General features: G+C 38.9%; 1 long non-coding RNA gene across 1 annotated transcript; it reads left to right on the top strand.

Annotated features, from left to right (window-relative positions):
- Nucleotides 1–684: 684 nt before the first annotated feature.
- Nucleotides 685–8,116, top strand: LOC122460419. The gene is made up of 3 exons (XR_006281707.1): nt 685–1,920; nt 7,178–7,183; nt 8,103–8,116. It is a non-coding gene; the product is annotated as an uncharacterized LOC122460419 (long non-coding RNA).
- The last annotated feature ends 5,260 nt before the right edge of the window (nt 8,117–13,376 follow it).

The raw sequence follows: 13,376 nt of genomic DNA, 5'->3' as shown, positions 1-13,376 counted from the left end.
CCCCCTAAAGAAGAAGGCCTGAAACCAAACTTGGCAGCTCAGGCCTATTTTTACTGTATAGGTGACTTAAATGATAGTGATCTACCCCTTTCTCCATCACAACAAAACTAATGCTTGGTTTGCTTTGTGAGCTATTGTTTGTAGAGTATACTATGTAAAGTACCTTCCCCTGTGCCTAACTTTCTGTGTGTACTAGTTGAACTAGCACAAAACTGAAATTTAAAAAACACAACTTCATACTACATTATAACATTGAGTTACATTTATGATTTGGCCTAAAATGTATCCTGTGAATGCTGAGTACTAAAATCAGATGGTTACTGTCCTGTGAAAAAGCTGAACCGTTACATTTTCCCTTTAAATAAATAACAACTGTCTGGATGCCTGAAGAGGATGTATCCCATCTGGCCCAGAACCCAGGGAATAGACATGTAATGTATATTATGGCACATCGGCCCACATAAAACTGTTATTCTGTAACACAAAGACACTTTCAGAAAAGTGAAACTCAGCTGAATTATGTACTTTAAAAGCCCACCATGCTTTACAGTGTAGAAAGAAAACAGACCATCCCAGGATGGGTTTAATAAGCCAGTTACAATACCAGCAGGAATAATACTAACATTTACTCACCACTGTTTCACAGGCAAAAATTTTTTTATGGGCAGGGGGAGCACGTACTCCTCTAGCCCTCTACTTCAGTCACATGCATTCCAAATATAGATCAATTACTAATCAGCATCAGTATCTGCAATGGACTCACTTTCAGCAACCTCTGACCTTTACATGTTGTAATATAATTTTACCTAAAAATGGGGGAGGGGTATAATCAATAAAAGGGATTGTTTTAGAAATAAGAGGTTCAAATTAAGATATTCTGCCTTGTAGAGGACCTACTTACAGTTTTTTGAACTGTGGTACAAAAAGCTTCATGTAATTTCACTAGACCTTTAAACAGTGTAAAACTGTTTGGCTAGTGGTGTGAATATCAGAAGAATTTATTATTACAGGCATAAAGAAAATATGGCAGAAATGTGGTCACTTTCTTTCAGAATATAGAATGTGGTCACTTTCTTTATACTGACATTTTGTCACTCATTGACATCAGCCCATGATTAAATAAACTCTAGGGCAACATACAATTGCCCATGAGCAAATACATTCTTAAATGAAAACATGTAGCACTGAAATTCTTTTTATAAAAACATATTGAACATAATGGAAGTTTTCTTGGCCAAAAGCAGCCTCCAATGGAGCTTTGGTTCTCTAATTTGGAGGCCTCTAATATGACCAGTTTGTGGGAAATAATTTCTGCATTTTGCTCATCTTGATATACATGTAAAGGTACTTGGAATAACAGAAATCTGAAAAAGATCTTTTTGGTACGTTAGGGAAAAGTTCCTCTTTATAAATCTGGGATTTTGTTATGTGCTCAGCAGCCCACAAGGAATGAGTGTGCAATTCATGACTACATCAATGAGAACATAGAAACTGGAGCCCCATTCATGCAAAGACTTACATGTGTGCTCAACTTTACACATTTTGAATAGCCCCATTGACTCCACCAGGGCTACTCAGTGTGCACATTTTAGCATGTATGTAAGGGCTTGTCAACACAAGAAAGTTTGTTTTTTTGTTTTTTTTTTTTTAGTACAACTTCAGATTTTTTTTGGCATAAACTGACTTGTGTCCCCACATGGTGGGTTGGTTTTTTTTTTTTTTTAATTTCTCTCTCTAATTTGCTTTGGAAGCAACATAACTATTTTGGAATGAGATATACTGCTATATAGTTTGTGTGGATGTATCCCTATGTTGAATTAACTATACTGCTTTAGGTATTCCTCCTACTGGTATCCCACACTGCATTGCTTCACAGGTGGGTGAAGCTTTCTGGTTACCTGTGTGGCTTCTACTGCCCTGGTCTCAAAGTAGGAACTCAGTTATTCCTAATCCTGCTTCCCTGCCCTGTTAGGGCATTGTGTAGAGGTACCCTCCATGGTTGTTAACATTTAAAATGTGTGTCTACTTCTGCATCCCATCCAGCAGTATGATGCTTTCCCTTACTCACAGATGTTGTGCAAAACACCCCTTACTCATGTTATAGGTACTTACTGTATGTCTACATAGCAATCAGAGGTTTGATTGCAGTGTGTGTAGACATACTTAAGATAGCTTTGATCTGTATGGCTCAAACAACAATAGCCATGATATGTGGCCTCACAGACAGCTGCTCAGGCTGCCCAACCCTGCCTGGGATCCTGTGTATGTACTCATGCTGCTGCAGCTTCACTGCTATGCTTATTCAAAATAGCTAGATCAAAACTAGCTTGGATGCGTGTAATGGAATGCTAAATTGTATTAAAAGAAAAGGAGGACTTGTGGCACCTTACAGACTAACACATTTATTTGAGCATAAGCTTCCGTGAGCTACAGCTCACTTCATCTGATGCATTCAGTGGAAAATGCAGTGGGAAGATTTATATACATAGAGAACATGAAACAATGGGTGTTACCATGCACACGTAATGAGTGATCACTTAAGGTGAGCTATTACCAGCAGGAGAGTGGGGGGAGTGGAGAAACCTTTTGTAGTGATAATCAAGGTGGGCCATTTCCAGCAGTTGACAAGAACGTCTGAGGAACGGGGAGAGGGGAGGTGGAGATAAACATGGGGAAATAGTTTTACTTTGTGTAATGACCCATCCACTCCCAGTCTCTATTCAAGCCTAGGTTAATTGTATCCAGTTTGCAAATTAATTCCAATTGAGCAGTCGTTTCATGTTCTCTCTCTCTCTCATAGATATATATATCTTCCCACTGTATTTTTCCACTGAATGCATCCGATGAAGTGAGCTGTAGCTCATGAAAGCTTATGCTAAAACAAATTCGTTAGTCTCTAAGGTGCCACAAGTACTTCTTTTCTTTTGTGAATACAGACTAACACGGCTGCTACTCTGAAAATTGTATTATATTATTCAACCACTAGGTGGTGGTGTATAACATACCTTTAGCTCACAAAAGCCATTCCTGGCTGTGCATTAAAGGATCTTATCATGAATACAGCTGGTGTACCCCTCTGGGAGGGAAGCTTTGTAGCCAGTCTGTCTGGTATAGGAGCCTGATCAGCTAGTAGCAGTCCTGCAAGGAGTATATAGCATAATGTCAGAAGTATAGGCAGCCTAACTGGTACTAAAACAGAACAGAAGGAGCACAGCAACAAAGGTTGCAGGATGGATCTCATCAACATGCCAATCTTCATTTTATCAAAGAACTTCAGCTTTGATAGACCTTCAGAATGGACACACAAGCAGTATTTATGCAGCATTTTGCATTACTACCAAACTCTATCAGGAAACTGGAGATACCCAGGTATCAACTTTAATGTAACCTATGGGGAAACAGGCAGCACAGGGACCTTTTCAACTGATTCCCATTAATGCTAGTAAATCTAGCCTTGTAGCACCATGGAAAAATATCCCTTTCTGTTAATGAACTCTGCGGCCTGGAAGGTGAGTTTGGAGGTGGGGGCAAATAATTAGCATGTGGGGCTGATCAGTGACCCTTAGATTTGCATGGGTGGGATTCCCAAATTGTGTATCAGTAACCTTCTATGCACTGCCCAGCTTTGCATCCAGCCAGCGGCATCCTCACCATAGCAGTTCACACTTCAATAACAGCAGCCTTGACAGTAGATTTATCAACACTAAGCTAGTTAGCTATCAAATGGTAGATATTGGGGATGGAAGCTTCCAGATGGTCATGACCACATACTACTTCATGCTGATGGGAGCTCTCAGGCTGGTGTTCTGCTTCTGAAACTCTGGGGTGAGCTACGCACAGATCTCCAGGATGAGTTATGTAGCCACTGCTGGTCATCCCAGTTCTGCAGCACTATCCTTTTCACCAGTTGATGGTGCTGGTTGACTGAGCCCACTAGCAGCACTCCAGGGAGTAAAGCTGCTCCAGGAAAGCATCATGTAGAGTTAGCTAGGCAATTTAGTCCTCTTCCTCCTCCAGTAGTACCTGCACAGCATCATGGTGGTAATGCAGGTAGCTGTCTGCCAAATCTTCCAAAGCCACCCTCCTGCATTACTGTCAATATACCTGGAGGTCCCTGTTCATATTAATAATGGTCATTATTCCCCTGTTCAGTAGTGCCTCCTCCATGCCACCTGAAAGCAGTCTGAAAATGGCTCTGGCCTACTAAAATCACATGAATTATGGAATACCAGAAAAGGAATCATGAGAGTTTTGTTTTTCTCAAAGTCCCAAATTCCATAAGGTGTGGATAGGTATCATACAAAGCACCATGAGAAAAATTCCAGAATACATTGAGCCTGGTTGTGGAACTTTGCTGTCCCAAATGCTGAATGATTATCTGAAAAAGAGCTCAGAGGTGCATGGACTAGAAATTTTCCAGGGAAGCATATTAAGCTGGCATAAGAAAAGTGGTGCAGATGCACTTTTTCATTATAGTTATACTAGTATAATTAATTATAGCAGAAAAACTTCCCTGGGTAGTCAAGCCTTTGCAAGATCCACGCCTAATTGTGCCAGTCAGTGAATAAACTGTCAGAAATGACAGTTTAGTATAGTATAATTTATATTCCATGCAAAAAACTACCCTGCTAAACTGGAATAAAGTTAAGAGTACAGTACCTTTGATTTTTTTTCTCCTTGTTACCCCTCATGCTTGCAAAACTAACTCATTATCCTCCTTCAAAACCCTCCTTAAAACTTCCCTCCGCCATGAAACCTACAAAAAACTTGGAAACAACTAGGCTGCTGATGTGGTGAAGCCACAGCTTAATATTCTGACTAATATTGTTTAATTTTTTGCTTGTACTTTTCCATCTGTCGCATCCAACTGTTGTCTCTCGTTTTATAGTTAGATTGTAACCTTTTTGTGACATGGACCATCTTTCTGTTCTGTGTTTGTACAGCATCTAGCACAATGGGGTCTGGTCTGACTGGGGCTCCTAGCCACTATGGTAATACAATAAATTATTATTAATTATATTTGTAAAAACCCTGTATTAGCTGTAAATGCTTAAGATTTTTTTCTGGGAATTTACTTACTACTTAAAATATTCTTACTTCCTGGGCTGCATGCAGTGCAGAACAGGCCAGGGGTTCCAAAATAGCTGAACCCCCCCCACCCCACCCCCCCCACACACACACACCTGGGTTTTTTGGAGACGCTGGATGTATGTATCAATAGCTATTAGCCAGGATGGGCAGAAATGGCATCCCTAGTCTCTGTTTGCCAGAAGCTGAGAATGGACAACAGGGAATGGATCACTTGACGATTACCTGTTCTTTTCATTCCCTCTGGGGCATCTGGCATTGGCCACTGTCAGAAGACAGGATACTGGGCTAGATGGACCTTTGGTCTGACCCAGTATGGCTGTTCTTATGGTTTTTATGTGTGGTAGGGGAAGGGGGAGATGGGTTCTTCTTCCCCCCCATGGCAATGACTGCCCTCCCATATTTCTTTTTCCAAGCCCCATATTCTACTCCTCTCTTCCTCTGGCTCATACTCTCCAGTCACCTGCTTCCCTCTAGTTTGCATTACTGGAAGATGAGTGTGCTTGACACTTTGCAGGGGATAGTCAATACCTCCAAGGATCAGGCACTTAGTCCATCTGAGTTTCAGTTTCTCCATCAGTTAAATGGGGATAATGATATTTTGCTACTTCATAACTAATGTTTATAAAGTGCTTTATATTTGCAAAGTATTAAGTCCTCCTGGCTCCCAGCCCTGTGCTTTATCCACTAGACTATGTGGCTTTTGGGAGAGTGCCACCACCACCACCTTCTCTTCTAGTAGCTTTTCCAAATGTCACAAGTATGCATCTCTGACTAAAATTTCCTTTTTTGAAGGCACATTTTGTACAGAACATTTTCCACAACCCCTATGGGTATGCTTTTCAGGCTTAGTGTTGGTAATTTTCTGATGTCCTTAAACAATTTAAAATCAATACTTTTAAATGAGTTTCAAAATCAGGGAATATATATAGTGAAAAATATTTCACCAATTCTTTTCCACCTCTATCAGGCATCTAAATGTGATTCTACATGCTTAACCATAGACTTGGGCCTTATATCTGCTTTGTAATTTATGACTACATAGGTACGGGGAAGTCTATTATAAGTCAGTAAACTAAAGGGGAACTTTGTTAGGTCTGTCTTTAAAGTAGAAGAAGAAACCTTAAAACTTTAAGGTTCTTGGTATTTAATCTCCAGAATTACCTAGCATCTTCAGGTGTATCACTAAAGAAAAAATCCAGTGATTCAGCCTGTTTTTTCTATCAAAGAAATCTGAGCCAAAAATTGCAAACCTGGAGAATATATGATATTTGAGAGAGGGTTTTGTGTCATCATTAATGGCTTGGAAGTGGGATGGCATTTTACTGAAGTCAGTTTTAAGTAATCTACTTGAATATTTACTGTGATTACTGCGAAGTGTATGTGGAACAGTTAAGCAGTGAGGACCCTATCCTTTCTGCAGCATGAATTGCAGAGTTACAGATACAAAATTAGCAACTCTACCATTTGAACTAAATGAGACTCCCCATTAACTGCGAGTATATTTGAAGTATTTGTATCTCTGGATGAACAGACTGGATAAAGATCTGATTTGAGCAATCACACAAAATGCAGTCTGAAAACAAACATTTCACGATTTTAAAAAATTGGTAACCTTTTCTCCAATTTTTTTCTCTGTGCTTCCTGATTTTGGCCACAACAAGAACTAGAAATGTACTGCAAGAAAAGTTATCCCCTCCAAACCAAAGTGATTTGGATAAGCAACTTTTGGACAGTTATCCCAACTGAATTTCCTAGTCTTGTGATGTTTATGCAGAACTAGACAACCACTTTTCATGCTTGCAATCACAAATGAGCAAGATCATGAATGCTCTATAAAATAGACAGTTTTTCTTATCAAACCCCGTTTTTCTACCCTTTCTGCAAAGCTCTTTATATTTAAGTTTCTTGCAACTTTTCATTTACCACCTCCCTCCATTCCCATTTCCATCCCAACAAAATACCTATTATCTTCTTCAAAGCTTCTCTTTTCTCATTCAGTTTTTTATATTTTTTTACTTTCTTGGGAAGGACAGGAATTATTAATAAATATTTTGTAATCCTTCCCCACTCCAAAAAAAAGAGAGAGGGGCTTGTGTGTATAACATTTTCCTAGAGACCCTCTCTTTTTTTTTCCTGGGAGCCAATCCTTCATCTCAGTAGAAAACAAGGAATGTGGGTTTGTTCCTCCCCCATCTCCTGGGGTATTTTCATTCCTTTCATCCAGAAGATATTTATTTATACTTCCCTCTTTCTGTTCAAGAGATACATTGCCTTCCATGCCCTGTCCTGCTTACAGATTTCTATTTCCATTTTCTTTATCTATCTATCATTTATTTCCTCCTCCTTTGTTCATTTTTGAGAGTTGTGGCTAATTAGACAATTACACTGATGAAAACATTTCCCAGTTTTCTTCTACAAAAGATTGAGGAGTTGATGCATAAGTTTCAGTCTGTCTCACATGGGAAATGGAGCAACACCACCACAGGCTGTATTCCAGGGAAAGTGAAAGTGTGAGAATTTTTAAAACTGAGCCAGAGGTATTCAAGTTTGTGGCCAGTGCCTAGGCTAAGCTATGGATGTTCTTATGGAAACTTATAAGAAAGTTACTTTATAGCTGGAAACTGGAATAAACAAACACATTATGAACTATTGTGGCTTGCAACCACGGCCCATTGAGGCAGCCTAGAACATATCATCCCAACCCATTTCCTACTTGCTTACCCCCCCCTTTTTTGGGGCAGAGGGGGGTGCTTACCCCAGGGACTCAAGAAGGGAGTAGTTGGTGTTGCCTACCACTAAGAGACTCAGGAGAGTACTTGGACTGCCCCATGAATTGCAGGTGCAAGGAGAGATTCTTGAGAACTTCTTCCCTATTGCACTAAACCACAACAATCTGGACAACATCTTTCCTCTGTCTCTCAGCTTTGTGACTCAAAGCCATATGTGTTGCTTTGCTTTTTGTTACCTAACAAACTTTTAAGAAATCCATTCTTGAGGAAATGGACAGAAAGCTTGTCTGGATGTTTCTTTTTGTATAATGTAGTGACTATTCCGTTTACCTGTCAGTGAGAGAAGGGATTTAATGAATTTGTGGCCCACACAACAGTGTGGGAGGAACTTAAATTGGTTTGCTCTGTGTGTTTGAACAGTCTAGGCAAATATGGCACGTCCTCCTCCATTACAAAAGGGCCCTGAAAATGGATCTCAGAAAAAGTGTTTCTAGAAACTTGTTCTTCAACATATAAAAAGGAGAACATTCTTCACAGTGAAGGGGAAATTGAAGGATTATGGCATCCTGAGGGTTAGGGCAGTTAAACCAGACTTATTTTCATGCCAGCACCACTGGCACTTCCTACAGTAGTTTCAGCAGCCAAGTGTGGAGCCAGCCAGAAGAACAGAGGAATCCAGCCAGGAAGACAGCTACAGTCCCAGATATTGATGCTGGAAAAAATACCTGCCAGAACTTGGCGTCCATGTCTTGACGCTTGCCAAGCACACCCTATGAGTGGCCACACATGTGTTTGGCTTCTACAGCAATGCACACTGAGGAGTAGAATGAAAACAGGAGTACCATAAAATCCATTTACCAGCAGTAAAAGGGGGGCTATCACAGAGTCGCAATTCTGAAAATGGCATATGTGGACCACTTTTCTTACCTGATGAACTTGCTATCAATTCTTTCAGTAGTTAGAATACAGAAAATGTTTTGGATAATCCAGGTGAGGTCACACACATTACTAATATATTTGACGAGCATTGTTTTGTAGGTAAATCCCAGAATGGGGAGTCAGGACTACAGCTGGTCAGGAATTTTGACACTTTTTTTTTTAAATGCTGACTCAACATTGACAGGCATGTATAAGTCTTCATGAAACTTTTAAGGGAATTATGGATGGAATTTCTGGTCAAAATCAGACAGACAGACACACACACACTTTAATGGGAGTTAGTCAATTTTCAAAAGTGTCTATGTGCCAGTCTGCATTTTAGCACCTAAATACCTTTAAAAATCTGGCCCAAATTAGTATCTAATCCATTTGAAGTCAGTCATTATAACTCCAGGCCATACTTTGAGTGGCAAGCATATGGGCAGCTCAGCTGCACTACCACCATATGCAAGTAGCTACAGACAAGATCAGAGGTGCTATTCATATTTGTCCTCCACTTTACTGCATCTGCAACAGGTTTATATTGTGAAAATGAGCACCTGTGTTGGTGGAATGGATCTTTTAATACTTTGAACTCTAAATGGTCCCAGACCAAAACCCAAAATCCAACTTGAGAGATTTCAAAACAAGAACCCAAATCCAAATTTTGCATCCTGGACTCATACCTACTTTAAGTTTAAAAGTTGTAGATTTCTGAAGTCCCCCTCTCTGAACATGACTTAATCTCATTTGTCATCACCTATTCATCCCACACCCTTGATACCCATGTCCTTAACTCCACTCTAAAGCCTGTCCCCCTAACCCTCTGCCCTGCCGTATTGCTATGTGCTCCCTCCACTCCTGTTGTTATGCTCCCATATGCTTTTGGATGAAGTCTCACACTGACTTTCTGCACTACAGGCTTCTAAACAAGTCCTTAAGAGCTTTCCAATCAAGCATATATATGTATATGAGTCAAAAGTTATGGGATTTCAATCCTAATCTGAATGATTCAAGACTATTTCTGATATATTGGGAAGTTCACCAGCAGATACCACCACAGATAACATCAGCAACATTTTTTCATCTTTCTCCTGAAGCAACAAGGTGTGACGTAACAGCAACTTTAAAGTGATAGTCTGAAACTATATAATGTCAGCAAGCAGAAAACCTCATGCTTAGGTGAATGGTTTATATAAAAAATCCTTTTAAAGAAAACCAGTTCCAGACTTCAAGATCTCATCTGCCAAGGGCCCTCTCCTCATCCACTCATAATCATAGAGTCATAGAAGTATAGGACTGGAAGGGACTTCAGTAGGTCATCTAGTCTAGTCCTCTGCACTCACGGCTGGATTAAGTAATAACTAGAGCATTCCTGACAGGTGTTTGTCTAACCTGTTCTTAAAAACTTCCAGTGATTGGAGATTCTACAGCCTCCTTAGGCAATTTGTTCTAGTGCTTATCTACCCTGACAATTAGGACTTTTTCCTAATATCTGACCTTGTGATCCAGTATGATCCCCAGATCCCTTTCCGCAGTACTCCTTCCTAGGCAGTGATTTCCCATTTTGTATGTGTGCAATTGATTGTTCCTTCCTAAGTAGAGTGTTTTGCATTTGTCCTTATTGAATTTCATCCTATTTACTTCAGACCATTTTTCCAATTTGTCCAGATAATTTTGAACTTTAATCCTATCCTCCAAAGCACTTCCAACCCCTCCCATCTTGGTATAGTACACAAACTATATAAGAATACTCTCTATGCCATCTAAACTATTGATGAAGATATTGAACAGAACCACACCCAGGACTGATCCCTGTGGGACCCCACTCGATATTCCCTTCCAGCTTGACTGTGAACCATTGATAACTACTCTCTGGGAATGTGGCACCTTAGAGACTAACAAATTTATTAGAGCATAAGCTTTTGTGAGCTACAGCTCACTAACAAATTTGTTAGTCTCTAAGGTGCCACAAGTACTCTTTCTTTTTGTGAATACAGACTAACATGGCTGCTACTCTGAAACCTCTCTGGGAATGGTTTTCCAACCAGTTATGCGCTCACCGTACACTAGCTTCATCTAGGATATATTTCCCTAGTTTATGAAAAGGTCATGCAAGACAATATTAAAAGCCTTACTAAAGTCAAGATATATCACATCTATCACTTCCCCCTATCAATAAGGCTTGTTACCCTGTCAAAGAAAGCTATTAGGTTGGTTTGACAAGATTTGTTCTTGACAAATCCAGGTTGACTGTTATTTATCATGTTATTATCTTCTAAGTGTTTGCAAATTGATTGCTTGATCATGTGCTCCGTTATCTTTCCAGGATCTGAAGTTAAGTTGTCTGGTCTGTGATTCTCTGGGTTGTCCTTCTCCCCCTATTTATAGATTGGCACTATATTTGCCTTCTTCCAGTCCTCTGGAATCTCTTCCATATTCTGTGAGTTTTTGAAGATTATCGCTCAAATATCTTCTCAGTCAGATCCTTGGGTATTCTAGGATATATTTCATCAAGCCCTGCGGATTTGAAGACATGTAACCTGTTGAAGTAATTTTTAACTTCTTTCCCTATTTTAGCCTCAGATCCTACCTCATTTTTATTGGTGTTCACTGTGTTTGATGTCCAATCGCTATTAACATTTTTGGTGAAAACTGAAACAAGAAAGACACTAAGCACTTCTTCTGTTTCAAAATTTTCTATTATTGTCTTTCCTCCCTCATTGAGTAATGGCTGACCCTGTCCTTGGTCTTCCTCTTGCTTCTAATGTATTTGTAGAATATTTTCTTGTTATCCTTTGTCTCTAGCTAGTTTAATTTATTTTTGTGGCTTGGCCTTTCTAATTTTGTCCCTACATATTTGTGGGTTTTTTTATATTCATCCTCTGTAATTTGACTTAGTTTCCACTTTTTTGTAGGATTCTGTTTTGAGTTTCAGATAATTGAAGATCTCCTGGTTAAGACAGGATGGTCTCTTGCCATACTTCCTATCTTTCCTACACAGTGGGATTGTTTTCTCTTGTGCCCTTAATAATGTCTCTTTAAAAAACTGCCAACTCTCAAACTATTTTCCTGCTTTGACTTGCTTCCCAGGATAGAATCCCCATTGTGTAAGTATGGCCTATGTTTTTTGTTCCTAGATGTATTAATCATATTAAAATGCATATTATTTGTTTTTTGCCCAGTTTACCAGGTGATCCATATCTCTCTGAAGCAGTCACCTATCCTCTTCATTATTTACCATTCCCCTAATTTTTGTCATCTGCAACTTGATCAGTGATAATTTTATGTTTTCTTCCAGATTACTGATATATGGTTCAATAGCATACAGCTAAGAAACATGGGATCCCACAGGAAACATACCTGATTGATGACAATTCTCCGTTTACAATTACATTTTGAGACCTATCAGTTTAATCCATTTAATATTCTAGTTTTTTAATCAAAATGTTAATGTGATACCAATTCAAATGCCTTACATAAGTCTAAGCATATTACAACAACACTATTACCTTTAACAACCAAACATATAACCTCCAAAATAAAAACAAAAACAAAAACCCCACCTCCACCAAGAATGGTTTAACCATATCTATCTTCATAAGCCCTGTTGGTTTGAATTAATTACATTACCTCCCTTTAAATCTTTATTAATAAAGTCCCATATCAGCCATTCCTCTCTTGCCTGGGACTGATGTCAGGGTGACAGGCCTATAGTTATCCAGGTCATTCCATTATTTTTTTTAGAAATTGTCACAACATTAGCTTTCTTCCAGTCTTCAGAAGCTTCTCCAGTGCTCCATGTATTGAAAATCAATATTAATGGGCCAGCAAGCTCCTCATCCAGCTCTTTTAAAACTCTTGGCTAAAAGTTATCTGGATCTGCTGATTTTAAAATGTCTAACTTTAGTAGCTTCTGTTTAACATTATACAGAGATACTAGTGGAATGGAAAGAGTATTTTCTTGAACCATATGATGAGACTATATCTCCTCTCCCCCAAATACAGAACAGAAATATTTATTGAACACTTCTACCTTATCAATAATTATTATTATACAATTAATAATATTATACCATTTCCATCTAGTAAAGGATCAATACTATTGTCAGGATACTTTTCATTCCCTATATATTTTTAAAACTCCTTATTATCCTTAATTCTGCTAGCTAGAGATTTCTCCTTGTGTCTCTTCACTTCCCTCATCAATTTTCTACAAGTCCTAACATTCATTACTATCAACATCCCCTTTTTTCCATTTGTTTATATAGTTATTTATTATATTACAGCTACATTTACTTCTTCTCTAAGCCAGGTCAATTTTTTTTTTTTAACCAGCAAGGTCTTCTTCCTTGATTATGGGTTTGTGACTTTTTGGGCATTTAGTAAGGTGTTCTTAAATGATTCCCAATTATCAGTTATACTTTTGAATTAAATTCTTTCTCCCACCTGATTTGACTCAGTAGTTTTTAGCTTTGCAAAATTGGCCCTATTAAAGCACCGTGTGTGTGTGTGAGAGAGAGAAATAACTGGTCTAGACTTTATTATGCTTGCACATTATAAATGTGGTGATCACTTGTACTTAAGCTACCATTAATTTTTAGTTCTGTGATCGGTTCCTCTCTATCTGTTAGAGGA

This window comes from Dermochelys coriacea, chromosome 5, assembly GCF_009764565.3.
Source record: "Dermochelys coriacea isolate rDerCor1 chromosome 5, rDerCor1.pri.v4, whole genome shotgun sequence".
In the NCBI taxonomy this organism is placed as follows: domain Eukaryota; kingdom Metazoa; phylum Chordata; order Testudines; family Dermochelyidae; genus Dermochelys; species Dermochelys coriacea.
The sequence above is the reverse complement of the archived record's forward strand: the minus strand, read 5'-3'. Positions and strand labels throughout refer to the sequence as shown.